General features: G+C 41.4%; 1 long non-coding RNA gene across 1 annotated transcript in view; it reads right to left on the bottom strand.

Annotated features, from left to right (window-relative positions):
* Positions 1–6,207: 6,207 nt before the first annotated feature.
* Positions 6,208–16,507, bottom strand: part of LOC309835547 — a 58,210-nt gene continuing 47,910 nt past the window's right edge. Inside the window, exon 3 of the long non-coding RNA XR_014298022.1 lies at positions 6,208–6,468. This is a non-coding gene — a long non-coding RNA (uncharacterized lncRNA). The remainder of the gene's footprint in view (positions 6,469–16,507) is intronic.

Below are 16,507 nucleotides of genomic sequence, written 5' to 3'. Positions count from 1 at the left end.
CTTTGTTTAGTTCTCCTCATCTTGATCCCTCAGTCTGCGGTAATGTATTTATATGAAATGCCCAATTTCAGGCTAAACTCTGGTTTCAGAGACTTTTTAAAACATATTCCAACAAATCAATCAAGTGCCCAGCAAGGTATATGGTCTTTTATGGGCAACACAGCTGCAGATTTGCTTATTTCTGCAGAAATCATTGCTTAGTTGATAGGCCATTTGGCTTTAGTTTTTTTTATTGCAATGATCATTTAAACAATCCTTCTAAATCTGTATTCTTATCCACAACCCTGTGGTCCAGGAAAAGCAAAGGGAAGTGTGATGTTTGTGGAATGAATTATGGTCACGTTAAGCAGATTTTCTTCAGCCGCATATATATTCTTGCGTATCTTGCATGATGTATTTGTAGAGTTAGCTTCTAGAACTCCAGTTTGTATTATGATAGTCACTAGAAATGTGGTTCTAAAGCCAAAAGGTGGAGATTTCATTGGAATGCAGAAGAGAAAAAATAAATGTAGCTAAATTTGTAAATATTATTTGAGATCATTCCATGTACCAGGAATTATACCAGGCACTAGAGAGTCAAAGATGAATAAAAAATATTTTTGTCTCACCCACTTCAATCCCTCATCATCTTTTCACCAGACTGTCGCATTAGTGTTGTGACTAGACTCCCTCCCTCCCGTCTTACCCCTCTTCGAGCCATCGGCTACACTGCAGCACAGCAGCCCATCTGAAATGTAACTCTAACCTGCATTAAGGGCAAATTCTTTAGCATCATAGCCAAGAATGTCAAGACACTCCTCTCTCTGTCTCCTGTCACTCTTCACCTTGACATTTATGTTCTAACTGTATCCAGCTCCTTGAGCTTTCTGCACATGTGCCATATTAATTTACACCTCTGAGCCATTGCTCAAGGCCTGAGCCTCTGCCAGCCTTGCGTTTCTCAGCATCTTCTTCCAGCTCAATTTTGTTCTTTCTTCAAGGTTCAGCTCATTTCCTCCATGAAGCCTTTTCTGAATGTGCTGGGTACTCTAAGTTCTCCCCTATGTCTGGGCAATCTTCTAACATGATATCCTGCATATTATATTAAAATTGTGTGTATGTTTCTTCCCTCTCACAATTGGCTCCTTGATGGCAGAGACTGTGCCCTGGCTCTGCCCTGTGCCCTGGTTCATCTTTGTACTCCCAGCTTTCAGCACAGTCCCTGGCCTGTAGTTTACCCTCCGTTATTGTTTATTCAATAAAATAGAACTGAATTGATCATCTTAAATTTTACATTTGCTAAATGAAATTAAATTTTGCAAGTAAGTTTTTATAGAAACTAACGCAACCTACCAAACTCTAGAGAAGAATTTTTAAATAGTGGAACATTATATAAATTCACTATGGTTTTCTTCTGTTAAGGGACTTCCCTGGCGGTCCAATGGTTAAGAATCCGCCTTCCAGTGCAGGGGACGCAGGTTTGATCCCTGTCAGGCAACTAAGATCCCACATGCCGTGGGGCAACTTAGCCCACATGCTGCAACTACAGAGTGCACGTGCTCTGGAGCCCATGCACCACAACTACCGAGCCGAGTGCCACAACGAAAGATCCCACATGCTGCAATGAAGATCCTGCATGCCGCAACTAAGACCTGACACAGCCAAAAATAAAATAAAAAATAAAAAGTCAGATATGCTATTTCTAAATAATAAGATAATGAACATAATTAATTTCGGAGGTACCTTTCCTACCAAACATAAATATTATCCTGTAAGAAAGTCTCTTCAGTTTCACCACAAACCCTGAGATCTATAATGATGCAAATTACAACTTTATTCTTTTTATGATTTCATAAAAATAATAAGTAAATCCAGCAGTATTGTCATTTTCCAAATGAGGACAATCCAAACTTAGGCCCCACAAGGCTGTTCACAGATAACAAATATTTTGAAAGGAAACTTGAGTGGACAAACATGACTTATCTGCCCAATATGCCTTCCTTTGGGAACCACCCATTCCTCACTCCTTATGGTCCAGATGGGAGTGCAATCATAGAACCCCATGCCCTAAAGGATACCTTTGGATTAAACTGTCCACATGGCAAAGTGACTGTTTCAGAGCTGAGTCCACAACTCAACCTGGGAGAGCCACAGCCCTTCCCATGACTACCCACTCCTGTAATACACAGACGCTGTAAGCACATGAAACTAAGAAGGTCGATGGCTATCAAACTGAGTTGCTATGACTTGCAACAAAAAGAGTTTTGTCTGATATAATAACCTAGAGTATTTTTTTTTAACCTAGAGTATTTTTAAAGTAGACTATTTCTAGTAACGATATAGTCAGCAAAACAACCTTCTACAACATTTTATAACTGTACACACAACCAACCTTCTACACTTAATAACCATAACAACATTCTAAAGCATTTTATAACTGTAAGCAAAACAACTTTATGTAACATTTTACAACTATAAACACAACCAATCTTCTATACTTTATAACTGTGAACAAACTGCAACATTTTATAACTGTAAACAAAACACCTTTAACAGTATTTTATAACTTCAATCACAAGTTTAACACGCTTGGAAAGTCCTGCCACCTATTTGACATTTTGAACACATATAAAGGCTTGAAAAACACTGGCTTATTTATCAGTTAGTGATACTAAAATTTTGATTATTTAATTCATTTAGTTTTTTTTAAGCACCCAATCTCTTAGCATACATCTCAATCACTATCATTTGTGTCATAAGCATAAATTTATATAATTATAATTAATTCTGATTAATTAAAACGTTCACCAATTGTTTTTTAAAAAACCCAGAAAATCCAAAGAAAGATTAAAACTACAAATTTTAAAGAAATTTTTAGTGACTGATCAAATTATCAAACTGAATGAAAGTAGCTATATCTTCCAAAACATGTATTAACATGTCCTAATCTTTTTTCTTTTTGATTTACAAGTAAAAGCAGAACATGACTTTTTAAAAATTAAATTATTACTTTTTTTTTTCTGATATGGCTGTGTCTTCACCAGGATAACAGGCTATTTTGGCCAGAAAATTTCACAGAATATTTATCTTTATACAAATGGTCTTAAAATTGAGAAGGTTATTAAGACTGAAAATAAAATATTTTTTTATTTGTTTTGTTTTGTTTTTGGTCCCATCACACAGCTTGCAGGATCTTAATTCCCCAACCAGGGATTGAACCTAGGCCCCAGCAGTGAAAGTGTTGTGTCCTAACCACTGTACTGCCAGGGAATTCCCTAAGACTGAAACTTTTATCTTACCAGCATATAAAACCCACAAATGACAAATTTGAGTGCCACTCCATACGTTTGTCTTTATATTTCACTAGACTATGAATAAAGGAACTACAGTGACAGGCCAGTCCTAGCATGGTTATTGCCCTGTCAGGGACCACAGCTGACCCAGGCAGCAAGCACAGGGTAGAATATGGAGGGGCCCAGGTGTATGAAGATGAAAACAGCTTATTGTTTATGGAGACTTAAGCCAAGACAGCTATGAACATGAATTATTCCTTCCTGGCAACAGCTAAGAAACTGCCAGAATGAACCCTAGAATCTGGGGGTGCCTTGGGCCAAAGCCTGGGTATGGATCTCCAAGAACAGTCCCAGCAGAATAAGAGCCAGTGTTGTAGCAACTGAGCAGGTGGCTAGCAGCAAACAAGTGTTGAGCTAGCATGAGAACCAAGAAATAACCTCCATCCCCACCGCTCAGCACACAGCCCCTACGGTAGAAGCATGCTAAGCCCCGGCTCCCAAGGGCTGCCTCTTAACAGTTCCATCATGGCACTTTTTACCACTCTAGCAACCAACACCAGGCAGCCGTTGCCACTGGCCTCCAGCCCCTACCCTGGGGCTTGGGGGTCAGGGGTCAGATCCCCCAGGACTCACCTTCTAAAACAAACTTTCTTTACTTTGCATTATAGGTACAAGACAGTGACCTACTTATCTTTCCTCCTCCTCCCCATGTTTTCAGAAAACATTTTTCGTCTCCTGCCCCTTCCCATTTTGCTTTTGGTCAATCTGCATCCCCTTTTCCTCCCCTCCCCAGGATGGAGAAGGTGGTGAACGCAGGAACTGAGGAAGGAGGTTTTCTGTTCAATGACATTAAAGGCCCTGGGGGGAAGGTAAAGCTCAGAGCAAGAGGGAGTTTTGTTTTTGTTTGGTTGGAGTTTCTCATATTTGAAAACACTGCAGTATTCATGAGTTGGCCATGTGGAGGGTGTTTCTAAGTAGAGGTGAGAATGGGAAGAAAAATCTTGGGCACCAGGTGGGAGTCATGTTGTTAGTAACTGGGCAGAGGTGAAAGAGGTGGAGATGCGGTGTCATCTGTGCCTCTGGATCTCTTCCAAGACCTAGTTTCCCCTCACCCAACCTCTTAGATAGCTTTTCCCCCATAGTGGGGGAGACTCTGGACCCCAGAGTCCTCCAAAGAATCTTCACTGGTTGCCTGAATCTTGGGTGCTGCTGTGATCTAATTGGAGGAGGGACAAGTTTCTGATACCCATACTCTGATTTATACATAAGCATTTTCCCCCCTCTGGCCTGCGATGGCCTTAGCCCCAGCCACTAAATCCCCCTGCACTTTGTTCTTTAATGGTAGTTCAGTTGTGATAGTTGTTTTATGAGGGTTCTGATTGATTTACCTGCCTTCTTACCTTTTTAATTAAATGGAATCCAAGGTGTATTTGAGGTTTGGGGAGGGGCTGTAGAAAACAGTATGGGCGGCAGCTACTCCAACCCAGTCTCCACTGTCAGCTTCCTCCAATTCTGATTCTTGCTTCACCTATATTCTTGCCAACACAGCTCTTGGGTAGAGGTTTGCCTTTCCTGGGGAATTAACTGAGAAACTGGAGAAGGATCTCAGGATAGTGTAGGCCACAGTAGGGGAATGAGGAGGAGTCAGGCAAGAGGGAGGGGTTTTCTATCCTTTCCCAGGGTTCACATTCAGTTTGATCCACTGATTACCAAGCTTTTTCTACCTCCCTCTAAATAGGTATGATCTTCAGTTCCACTGTACAGTCTGTTCTGTCCCCCACCTCCCATGAGCCCTATTTCTTTTCTCCTTTGTTAGTAATTTTAGTTTGGTCCCTCCAGGCTTATGCCCAAACCCACCCACCATGCAACCAGTGGTTTAATCCCTCTACCACTGGGGGTAGCACCACAGACGCCTACCTGTGGCCCCTTATATCATAACACGTGTTCCTGTGGACAGGGAACAACTGGCACTGAAGGTCCCCCACAGCTGTCTCACAGCAGCAGAGGACTTTCTAAATCTCTAGCCTCTCTTCACATCCCTCATCAGGTATTTTAGGATGTCTTTGGGAAGCCATCAAGGCAAAAGAGAACTCTGAAGTCCTTTTGTTCTAGCCCAGAGTTTTGAGAAAATTGTGGGAAGTAGATAGGAGAGACCACAGTGACTTAGGATGGAACTTTTCTGCCTTCTTGGCCTACAGACTGCCGTCTGTCCCAGAGCATCTGAGAAAGCCGTAAAACTGAACTTCTGAGGGACCCAGCTTAGGTTCCCCCACTTAGGCCTTCAATTCCTTTCCTTTCCAGGGGCAGCCTTGGTGCCCGTGGCCCTGAAACACACATACATTTCCCCCTTCCTTTCCTGGCACCCACAGTGCATCCTTACAAGTGGAAGAATTAGGATAGCTCTCAAATTTCTTTTTTCTTTTTTTAATAAATTTATTTATTTATTTATTTTTGGCTCTGTTGGGTCTTCGTTGCTGTGCACGGGCTTTCTCTAGTTGCGGCGAGCGGGAGCTACTCTTCGTTGCAGTGAGTGGGCTTCTCATTGTCGTGGCTTCTCTTGTTGCGGAGCATGGGTTCTAGGAGCGCAGGCTTCAGTAGTTGTGGCACGTGAGCTCAATAGTTGTGGCTTGCGGGCTCTAGAGCTCAGGCTCAGTAGTTGTGGCGCACGGGCTTAGTTGCTCCGCGGCATGTGGGGTCTTCCCAGACCAGGGCTCGAACCGGTGTCCCTTGCATTGGCAGGCAGATTCTTAACCACTGCGCCACCAGGGAAGCCCTCAAATTTCTTAAAAATGAACTTTTTCTCTGTGCTGCTTTCTCCGTGGAGCAGGAGAGAAGCTGTTTCATTGCCTTGGGACTGGGAAACCATTTCACCAGGCTTCATCTCCCCTCCCCAAACCCCCTTAGGAACAGGATTGGCCTTAGCTTTGGACCTATCTGCTGCCTTTCTTCTGCTCCCTACCAGCTCTTCTGCTTTCCTGTGAGCTCTGTTGGGCTTGAGGAATCTTAGTGTTTACTTCCCAGGTCTTCACTTTTTCCTTCTGCTCAGTTTTTTTTGGGGGGGGGGGGGAGGGCGTGTGTGTGTGTGTGTATGTGTGTGTTTTTCTACTAAGAAAGTGTTTGACTTTTCCCCCCTTCTTCCTCTTCCAACATAACAATTGTAATGGAATTCAACTGCTGATTTACTGCTGCATTTACTCTAAGTAAAAAAGGAAAAAAATAAAGAAAGAAATTAAATGAATGATAGCAATGACCAGAAGAGAAATAGAGACAATGAAAAATTTCTTCTACTGAACTTTATAGGTGTGTGTCTGTCAGTAAAAAAAAAATTAATTAATTAAATAATGATGTAATAATAGTAATAAAGTACATACCAGTTTTTTTTCCCCCAGGGTAACAGTAGTGTTTGTTTTTTATTAAATTGCACACGTCTATAAACCTAATAAACAGGTTTTTTCTATTTTTTTTTTTATACAGCAGGTTCTTATTAGTCATCAGTTTTATACACATCAGTGTATACATGTCAATCCCAATTGCCCAATTCATCACACCACCACCACCACCACCACCCCGCGGCTTTCCCTGCTTGGTTTCCATACATTTGTTCTCTACATCTGTGTCTCAATTTCTGCCCTGCAAACAGGTTCATCTGTACCATTTTTCTACGTTCCACATATATGCGTTAATATACGATATTTGTTTTTCTCTTTCTGACTTTCTTTACTCTGTATGACAGTCTCTAGATCCATCCACGGCTCAACAAATGACCCAATTTTGGTCCTTTTTATGGCTGAGTAATATTCCACTGTATATATGTACCACATCTCCTTTATGCATTCATCTATCGATGGGCATTTAGGTTGCTTCTATGACCTGGCTATTGTAAATAGTGCTGCAATGAACACTGGGGTGCATGTGTCTTTTTTTTTTTTTTTTTTTTTTTTTGCGGTATGCGGGCCTCTCACTGTTGTGGCCTCTCCTGCCGCGGAGCACAGGCTCCGGACGCACAGGCTCAGCGGCCATGGCTCACGGGCCCAGCCGCTCCGCAGCATGTGGGATCCTCCCAGACCGGGGCACGAACCCGCGTCCCCTGCATCGGCAGGCGGACTCTCAACCACTGCGCCACCAGGGAAGCCCTCATGTGTCTTTTTGAATTGTGGTTTTCTCAGGGTATATGCCCAGTAGTAGGATTGCTGGGTCATATGGTAGTTCTATTTGTAGTTTTTTAAGGAACCTCCATACTGTTCTCCATAGTGGCTGTATCAGTTTACATTCCCACCAACAGTGCAAGAGTGTTCCCTTTTCTCCACACCCTCTCCAGCATTTATTGTTTCTAGACTTTTTGACGATGGCCATTCTGACTGGTGTGAGATGTTATCTCACTGTAGTTTTGATTTGCATTTCTCTAATGGTTAATGATGTTGCAGCTGCGTTTTCTTCCCTCAAGACTGCTTTGGCTATTTGGGGTCTTTTGTGTCTCCATACAAATTTTAAGATTTTTTGTTCTAGTTCTGTAAAACATGCCATTGATAATTTGATAGGGATTGCATTGAATCTGTAGATTGCTTTGGGTAGTATAGTCATTTTCACAGTATTGATTCTTCCAATCCAAGAACATGGTATATCTCTCCATCTGTTGGTATCATCTTTAATTTCTTTCATCAGTGTCTTATAGTTTTCTGCATACAGGTCTTTTGTCTCCCTAGGTAGGTTTATTCCTAGGTATTTTATTCTTTTTGTTGCAATGGTAAATGGGAGTGTTTCCTTAATTTCTCTTTCAGATTTTTCATCATTAGTTTATAGGAATGCAAGAGATTTCTGTGCATTAATTTTGTATCCTGCAACTTTACCAAATTCATTGATTAGATCTACTAGTTTTCTGGTGGCATCTTTAGGATTCTCTATGTATAGTATCATGTCATCTACAAACAGTGACAGTTTTACTTCTTCTTTTCCAATTTGTATTCCTTTTACTTCTTTTTCTTCTCTGATTGCCGAGGCCAGGAGTTCCAAAACTATGTTGAATAATAGCAGTGAGAGTGGACATCCTTATCTTGTTTGCTATTCACTACAAAGTCTTTACCAAAGATTTAAGAACAACAGTTGGGAAATAAAGAGTAAATACAGCTAGAGAATGTGATCTACAAAATCTCTGGAGTGCACAGCACACAACTATCCAGCTCATACTCTGCCTGCTATGGGCTGAACTATGTGTCCCTCTGACAAATTTGTATGTTGTAGCCCTAATTCCCCATGTAATTGTATTTGGATCTAGGGCTTTTAGGAGCTAATTAAGATTAAATAAGGTCATAAGGGTGGGCGTCCTAATTTAATAGGATTGGTGGCCTTATTAGAAGAGGAAGACACAGGGAATTCCCTGACGGTCCAGTGGTTAAGACTTGGCGATTTCACTGCCTGAGCCTGGGTTCAATCCCAGGTTGGGAAACTGAGATCCTGCAAGCCATGTGGCATGGCCAGAAAAAAAAGAAAAAAAAAGAGGAAGATACATTCTCTCTCTCTCTCTCTCTGCCCCCACCCACCGCCTCTGCATGCACAAACTGAGGAAGGACCATGTAAGGACATATCAAGACAGCCATCTGCAAGCCAGGAAGAGAGGTCTCACCAAGACCAAATTGGCAGGCACCTTAATCTTGGGCTTCCCAGACAGGCATGAATTGGGAGAATTTCCAGTTAAATAGTTGTCTCCTGTCACACATGGAATCAGCTATATGCACTCATTTCAAGAGTAAGTTCTCTATGAGAAATGAATTTCTGTTGTTTAAGGCACTCAACTATGGTATTTTAAGAATTTATTTATTTATTCATTTATTTAATTTTTGGCTGCATTGGGTCTTCTCTGCTGCACACGGGCTTTCTCTAGTTGCAGTGACCGGGGGCTACTCTTTGTTGTGGGGCGCAGGCTTCTCATTGTGGTGGCTTCTCTTGTTGTGGAGCACAGGCTCTAGGCACGCAGGCTTCAGTAGCTGTGGCACATGGGCTTCAGTAGTTGTGGCTCGCGGGCTCTAGAGCGCAGGCTCAGTAGTTGTGGCGCATGGGCTTAGTTGCTCCACAGCATGTGGGATCTTCCCGGACCAGGGCTCGAACCCGTGTCCCCTGCATTGGCAGGCGGATTCTTAACCACTGCACCACCAGGGAAGCCCCTCAACTATGGTATTTTGTTATGACTCCCAAGCAGACTGATACACTGCTCCATGTAGTGAACTCCACCTTGCTCTGACAGGAGTTGCCGAAGATGTGGCTGTAATCAAGGAGGATATTTAATCCATGGCAAGCAGAGGAAGAACTTTTGGGGCCTTAGAGTGCCCAGACTGGAGATGGCTGTGGACTTGGTAGATGGACTCCAGGGAGAAGAGAGACACATGAGACAAACTCCTGTGTTTGAGTGCCAACTTTCCTTTCACCCCCAATTTATGACCAGTTTATCTGTGTGTGTGTGTGTGTGTGTGTGTGTGTGTGCACGTGCACGCACACAAATGCATATTTCATTATGCCTCCAAGTATCTTTGGAATTAAGACATTTTAAATATAGTTTAAAGTGAGTACAAGAAGAATGAAAGGGGAGGCATTAAAGAGAATAACCGTAGAAAGCAAACAGAAAGAGGCAGACAGAAAGAAAAAGGAGGAAATTAGAAGATGGGAATAAATGGTGGAGGAAACACGGATTACTAGCGTGAGTTCCCTGCATTCATGTCAGTTGGCAACATGAGAAGTGACTAAAGAGACAGCAGGGTCAAGAAATATTCAACCATGGATGTAAAAACTTACATTGATTATCATTGGGAGAAGTTGGGTGAATGCATTAGGAACTCTCAGTAGTACTGTTTTTGCAACTTCTTGTGAGTCGAAGTATTTAAAAACTGAAAGTATATGCATATTTAAAATATATAAATATATTTTAGCTTAGAAGAAAAGCTACATCTAAAACTCCACTGAGCAGGTAATATAACATACTGTCAAATAAGAGTATAGTTTATATCCGTTAAGTGATCTGTTGAATAAATATTCTTTTTTTTAAGTAATATTAAAGTTTTATTCAAGGGATAGACACCTACAAAATGTTAAAGGGCAAATGGCAGAGGTTTAGGTCTGATACTATTTAATTAATTTTAACTAATAACTAGGGAAAATATGAGGGACAAACAAAGAACAAAATATGGACATTTTCCACAGGTATGAAATTGAATAAATATTCTTTTATATAGATCTAGTGCCAACCAATGTGCTAGGAGCTATGAATATAGAGGTGAAAAGATAAGGTCACTGTCCACAAGGAATTGATGGTTTAGTGGAGAAATAGACACACATATAATAAATACAAATATATTTAATAAATATAATATGACCACTAAATCAAAGGAGAAATGGACAAATTCTGTAGTGGACATTTGTTTGTTTTGGTTGTCCAGCTTCTAAATATCTTTCCTATTTGGAAGCAATCTGAAGACCAACAAGAGGCAGGGCTGCACTGCCCGATATGGAAACCTAAAGGGGGCCCTGCCATTGTCCCCTGTATTGGTAGGTGGATTCTTAACCACTGGACCACCAGGGAAGTCCCAAGTTACTGGTCATTCTTAGCTGCGGTGGTATGTTGGAGTCAGCTTGTACCTGCTCATGAAAGCTTACTGTAAATTATTCAGGAATATTGTGAAAATATTGTGACAATGCTGAGTGTATTAATTTCCTGTATCTGGTATAAAAACTGCCACAAACTCAGTGCTTTAAAGCATCACAAATTTATTACCTTATAGCTGTAGAAGTAACAAGTCTGACATTGGTCATCAGGGCTGCATTCCTTCTGGAAGCTCTAAGGGAAAATCTGTTTGATTGCCTGTTCCTTTCCTTGGCTGTAGGAATTACCTCCATCCATCTTCAAAGCCAGCAGCATAGCATCTTCTACTCTCTCTTTTTCTGACCTCTGCTTCTATTGGCATATCTCTTTCTCCTCCCTGTGATGACATGGAGCCCACCTAGATAATCCAGAATAATCTTTCCATCTCTGAATCCTTAACTTAATCACATCTGCAAACCTCATTTTGCCATGTCAGGTAACATATTCACAGGTTCTGGGGGTTCAGCTGTAGACATTTTTGAGGAGCCATTATTCAGCCTGCCATTAATGATCAATCTTTCAATTCTTACTGAGTACAGACTTGGTCTCAGATTCCTAACACAAGCACTTCATAGCAATAGGTCTGAGTCAGCACAGGAGATAAAAACCTATATTCCTATCTTTAGCCAGTGTTAAATTTGTCCAATCATTCAACATATATGTATAAAGTTTTTACTATGAGTTATGTGTTGTGCTAGACAAATGTTGATGGAAATGGATGCAGACCCTGCCCTAGTGGAGGTCAAAGTCTATGGGGGAAGAGAGGCACTAAGCAAGTAAGCAAACCAAGGAATACAATAAAAAAGTAAGAAGAGTGCTAGCAAGGGAACAAACAGGGTCCTGATAGAGAGCAGGTGTGATGGTCAGGGAAGCCATGTGTAAGAGGGTAACAAGCTGAGGCTTGAAGGGTTGGGAACCAGTGCTGTGAAGAGTGGAGAAAGGTGTTACCAGTGAGGGATCTCTGTGTGGGAAAGCTCTGAGGCCGGACTAAATGCTTTCATGGAACCAACACTGACAGTGCTGAGAGAGAATGCTGTGGCAGCCCCAGATTGCTTCCTTGAGGTACAGATTCTCTGAATAAAGCTGACTTATTTCCCCATAGAGGACTTACCATGGTGAGACTGTATTCACCTATGGCCAACTTCCGTCCCCACCTGGCCACAGCCCAAGCCACGCCCTTTGACTAGAGCCATCTAGCAAAGAAAGCTGTTAGAAAATAACCTTTGCTCTCATTCTTCACCTGTTCAGATTGCCATGCTGCAGCACTTGAGTTTGGCCAGAGTCTTTCAACAGTCTGTTTTTCTGTGTAGGAGGGAGAAATTGGACTTGTGCATTAGTTAAGAGGGATATAACACTGTAGACAAGTAGGTATTGCTTTTATTTTAAAAGAGCAACTAGTATGTTCTCTGCCCACGAATCTGTTACACACATTGACGCTGTTAAACAGATACCCTTTAACTGAATAAAAAAGGTACAGTTTTACCTATCTGTTGAATATTTGAAAATGTCGTAGTAGCTTTTTTTCTTCCAGAACTGCTGTTTCCGTCTTGCTTCATAGTTCATGTTTGATTAATACTGTCATTGTTCCTAAATGCCCCTACTGTTAACTACGTTTTATTCATTGGAACCTTTAATTTGTCTTTTATTATTGTCCTTTCTGTTTTCAAATTAAGGTATTGATATTATTCCCACTTTTTAAACTTTTTTAAATTGAAGTATAGTTGATGTACAGTATTACATAAGTTACAGGTGTGCAATATAGTGATTCACAATTTTTAAAAGTTATACTCTAGGGCTTCCCTGGTGGTGCAGTGGTTGAGAGTCTGCCTGCCGATGCAGGGGACGCGGGTTCGTGCCCCGGTCCGGGAAGATCCCACATGCTGCGGAGCGGCTGGGCCCGTGAGCCATGGCCGCTGAGCCTGCGCGTCTGGAGCCTGTGCTCCGCAACGGGAGAGACCACAACAGTAAGAGGCCCGCGTACCACAAAAAAAAAAAAAAAAAGTTATACTCTGTTTATAGTTATTATAAAATATTGGCTATATTCCCTGTGTTGTACAATATATCCTTGTAGCTGACATTATTCCCATTTTAGGACAGAATTCTTGAACTCAAAAACAGAAGCTTTAAAAATCTCTATTGTCTCTTGTCATGAAGAACTCTTTGGTAGGAATGTCTATTTTAAGGAACTTTAACAAAGGCCAGGGAGGGAAGGCAGAGTTTAATTCTGCAAGTTGCTGTACTGACTCCATATGGCCACCAGGGGGAGAAAAAACCTGTGAAGCTCTTTTATCTCCAGAGCTTCTGCAGTATTTTTCTTTAGCCGTAATCTTTGCCTTTGACTTGTTCCAACCCAAACATGTACATAAATTAGGGAAGTAACTTGCAGAAAGCGGCTCAGTCCTGCTTTCCTCATATAATGTAATTCCTGGGAGGCTTTCCTATTTGTTTACTGCTCCACCAAAATGGTTAAGTGGCCCACGTGACAAAGTGAGCTTTGTAAGCAAAAGTGAGGTCATGAGGATACAAATTCTGACCACGACTGCGTGCAGACATGCCCCAGTAGATCATGTAGCAGAGAATCAAAGCGAACTCAGCTTTTCACACAGCATCTTTTACACTTCAGACTGAGCTCTCAAAAGTGGCTGAAAAAAAAAGGGAGGGGCCCTGGATACTGAAAGGGTAACAGTGCTTTAGCCATGCTAAAAGCAACACTAAGCTATAAAATGACAAGTGCAATGTATTCTGAGGGCTCCCTGCCACTTCACAGAAGAGGAACTGGGAGGATAATTTCATGTAAAGAAGTTCTAGACAATATTGCAGTCATTTGATCACTGACAGGCAGCAGGACTTATTCAAGCAGGTAGAAGTAGAGATGCAGATGCGACAGGTCATTTTATAATGATCATCTAATAGATTTCATGAAAAATTGCCTCTATTTATATCTCTATTGATGAATTTACTAAAAGGAATGTGCTCAAATTTATCAAAAAACTGATAGAGTCAATTCAATGTAGTGAATTATTGAATTCTTTTAACCATGTCTTCTAGATTCTCTCCTAACGCTCCAGTCACTCATGGACTCAAACAAACAAAAAATGTTTGGCACTGCCTTCTTAAATTTAGGTTCAATAGATGAGGCAAGTGGGCTCAGATATCTAAATTTTTAAAAAGTTGTAGAGATGAGTTTGATTCATAGTCAGACCTGAGAAAAGGTGACATGGATTCACCATGTGAATGAATGGTGATGAATTCATTATTTCTGACAAATATGTCAAGGTGGGACTTCCCTGGTGGTCCAGGGATTAAGACTCCATGCTCCCAGTGCAGGGGGCCTGGGTTCAGTCCCTGGTCTGGGAACTAGATCCTGCATGCCGAAACTAAAAGATCCCACATGCTGCCACTAAAGATCCCGCACGCGGCAACAAAGATCCTGCATGCAGCAACTAAGACCCGGCGCAGCCAAATAAATATATAAATAAGTAAATAAATATTTCTTAAAACGTGTCGGGACCTCCCGTGGCGCAGTGGTTAAGAATCCGCCTGCCAATGCGGGGGACACATGTTTGAGCCCTGATCTGGGAAGATCCCTCATGCTTCCGAGCAACTAAGCCCGTGCGCCGCAACTACGGAACCTGCCCTCTAGAGTCCTCCAGCCACAACTACTGAGCCCGCGTGCCACGACTACTGAAGCCCATGCATCTAGAGCCCGTGCTCTGCAACAAGAGAAGACACCGCAATGAGAAGCCCTCACATGGCAAGGAAGAGTAGCCCATGCTCACCGCAACTAGAGAAATCCCGCACATGGTAACGAAGACCCAATGCAGCCAAAAATAAATAAATAAATAAATTTATGTTTAAAAATGTGTCAAGGTTATGGAAGATGGAAGCTGGATGAAGGGTATACAGGAACTCTCTGTACTTTGCAACTTTTCTGGAAATCTAAAATTATTCCAAAATAAAAGTTTATTTTAAAGTTAAACAAAAAACTTAATAGAACCAATTTAGTTAAATAACCATTAAATATTTTATCTAAATGTTTCCCATCAAAAGATATTTTTAATTGTCAAATTTTTTAAAAAAGGAGATTGTAAAACAGTTTTATATGTATAATATAGATGAAATACAAGTAATTGAAAAGATATATTATACTCCATGTTACAGTTATCTCTCTTTGGAAGATGGGATTATAGGTGATTTTTTTTTTCCTGGTTACCATTATTTTTAAAATTTTCTATAATAAGTAGGTGTTATTTTGGTAATGAAAGAGGTTTTGTGTTTTGGGTTTTTTTCAATTTAATGTTCTCCAATATAACTCTAGAGAGGTCCCATATCAAGGCCAGTTATCATACACAGCTCTGGGCTTTTTCCAAAGTTCTGATTATTATTAATTAGTGCTTTCTAGGAAGTACTCCACTTAATGATGGTAATTTGACTCCAGGCAGAGGTTGGAGAAGACAGATTCAATCTCCTCTCGGTCCTTCAAGTCAGAGTAGATCCAGAGCTGGGTCAGAAAGCCCAAAGATGGCTCATTGGGAAAAAGTACTAGTCTTTTACATAACATAAAATTTACCATTGTAAACTTTTTTTTTTTTTTTTTTTTTTATTTTGCGGTACGCGGGCCTCTCACCGCTGCGGCCTCTCCCATTGCGGAGCACAGGCTCCGGACGCGCAGGCTCAGCGGCCATGGCTCACGGGCCCAGCTGCTCTACGGCATGTGGGATCTTCCCGGATCGGGGCACGAACCCGTGTCCCCTGCATCGACAGGCGGAGTCTCAACCACTGCGCCACCAGGGAAGCCCGTAAACATTTTTAAGTATACAATTCAGTGGCATTAGATAAGTACATTAGCAGTGTTGTGTAATCAAAACCACTATCCATTTCTAGAACTTTTCATCATCCCAAACTGAAACTCTCTACCCATTAAACACTAACTCTTCATATCTCCTTACCCCCAGCCCCTGGCAGCCTCTTTTTTACTTTCTGTCTCCATGAATTTAACTACTTTAGGTACCTCAAGTAAGTAGAATCATACAATATTTGTCCTTTTGTGTCTAGCTCGTTTCACTTTAGCAAATGTTTTCAAGGTTTATCTATGCTGTAGCATGTGTCAGAATTTCATTCCTTTTTATGACTGAATAATATTACATTGTATGTATATACCACATTTTGTTTATCTGTTCATCAGTCGAGGGACATTTTAGTTGTTTCCACCTTTTGGCCATTGTGAATAATGTTACTATGAACATTGGTGTACAAGTATCTGCTCAAGTCCCTGCTTTTAATTCTTTGGAGTATACAATAACAATAATTCTAGGAGTAGAATTACTGGGTCATAAGGTAATTCTGTGTTTAACTTTTTCAGGAAAACAGCTAAGCTGTTTTCCTCAGAGGCTGCACCATTTCACATTCCCACAAGCAGTACACAAGGAAGGGTTCCAATTTCTCTATACCTTTGTCAACACTTGTTATTTTCTGTTTTTGTTTTGTTTTGTTTTGTTTTGTTTTTTTGCGTTACACGGGCCTCTCACCGTTGTGGCCCCTCCCGTTGCAGAGCACAGGCTCCGGTCGCGCAGGCCCAGCGGCCACGGCTCACAGGCCCACCCGCTCC

This window comes from Grampus griseus (genome assembly GCF_964374135.1).
Source record: "Grampus griseus genome assembly, chromosome: 17".
Classification (NCBI taxonomy): domain Eukaryota; kingdom Metazoa; phylum Chordata; class Mammalia; order Artiodactyla; family Delphinidae; genus Grampus; species Grampus griseus.
This window is presented reverse-complemented; position numbering and strand designations above follow the sequence as displayed.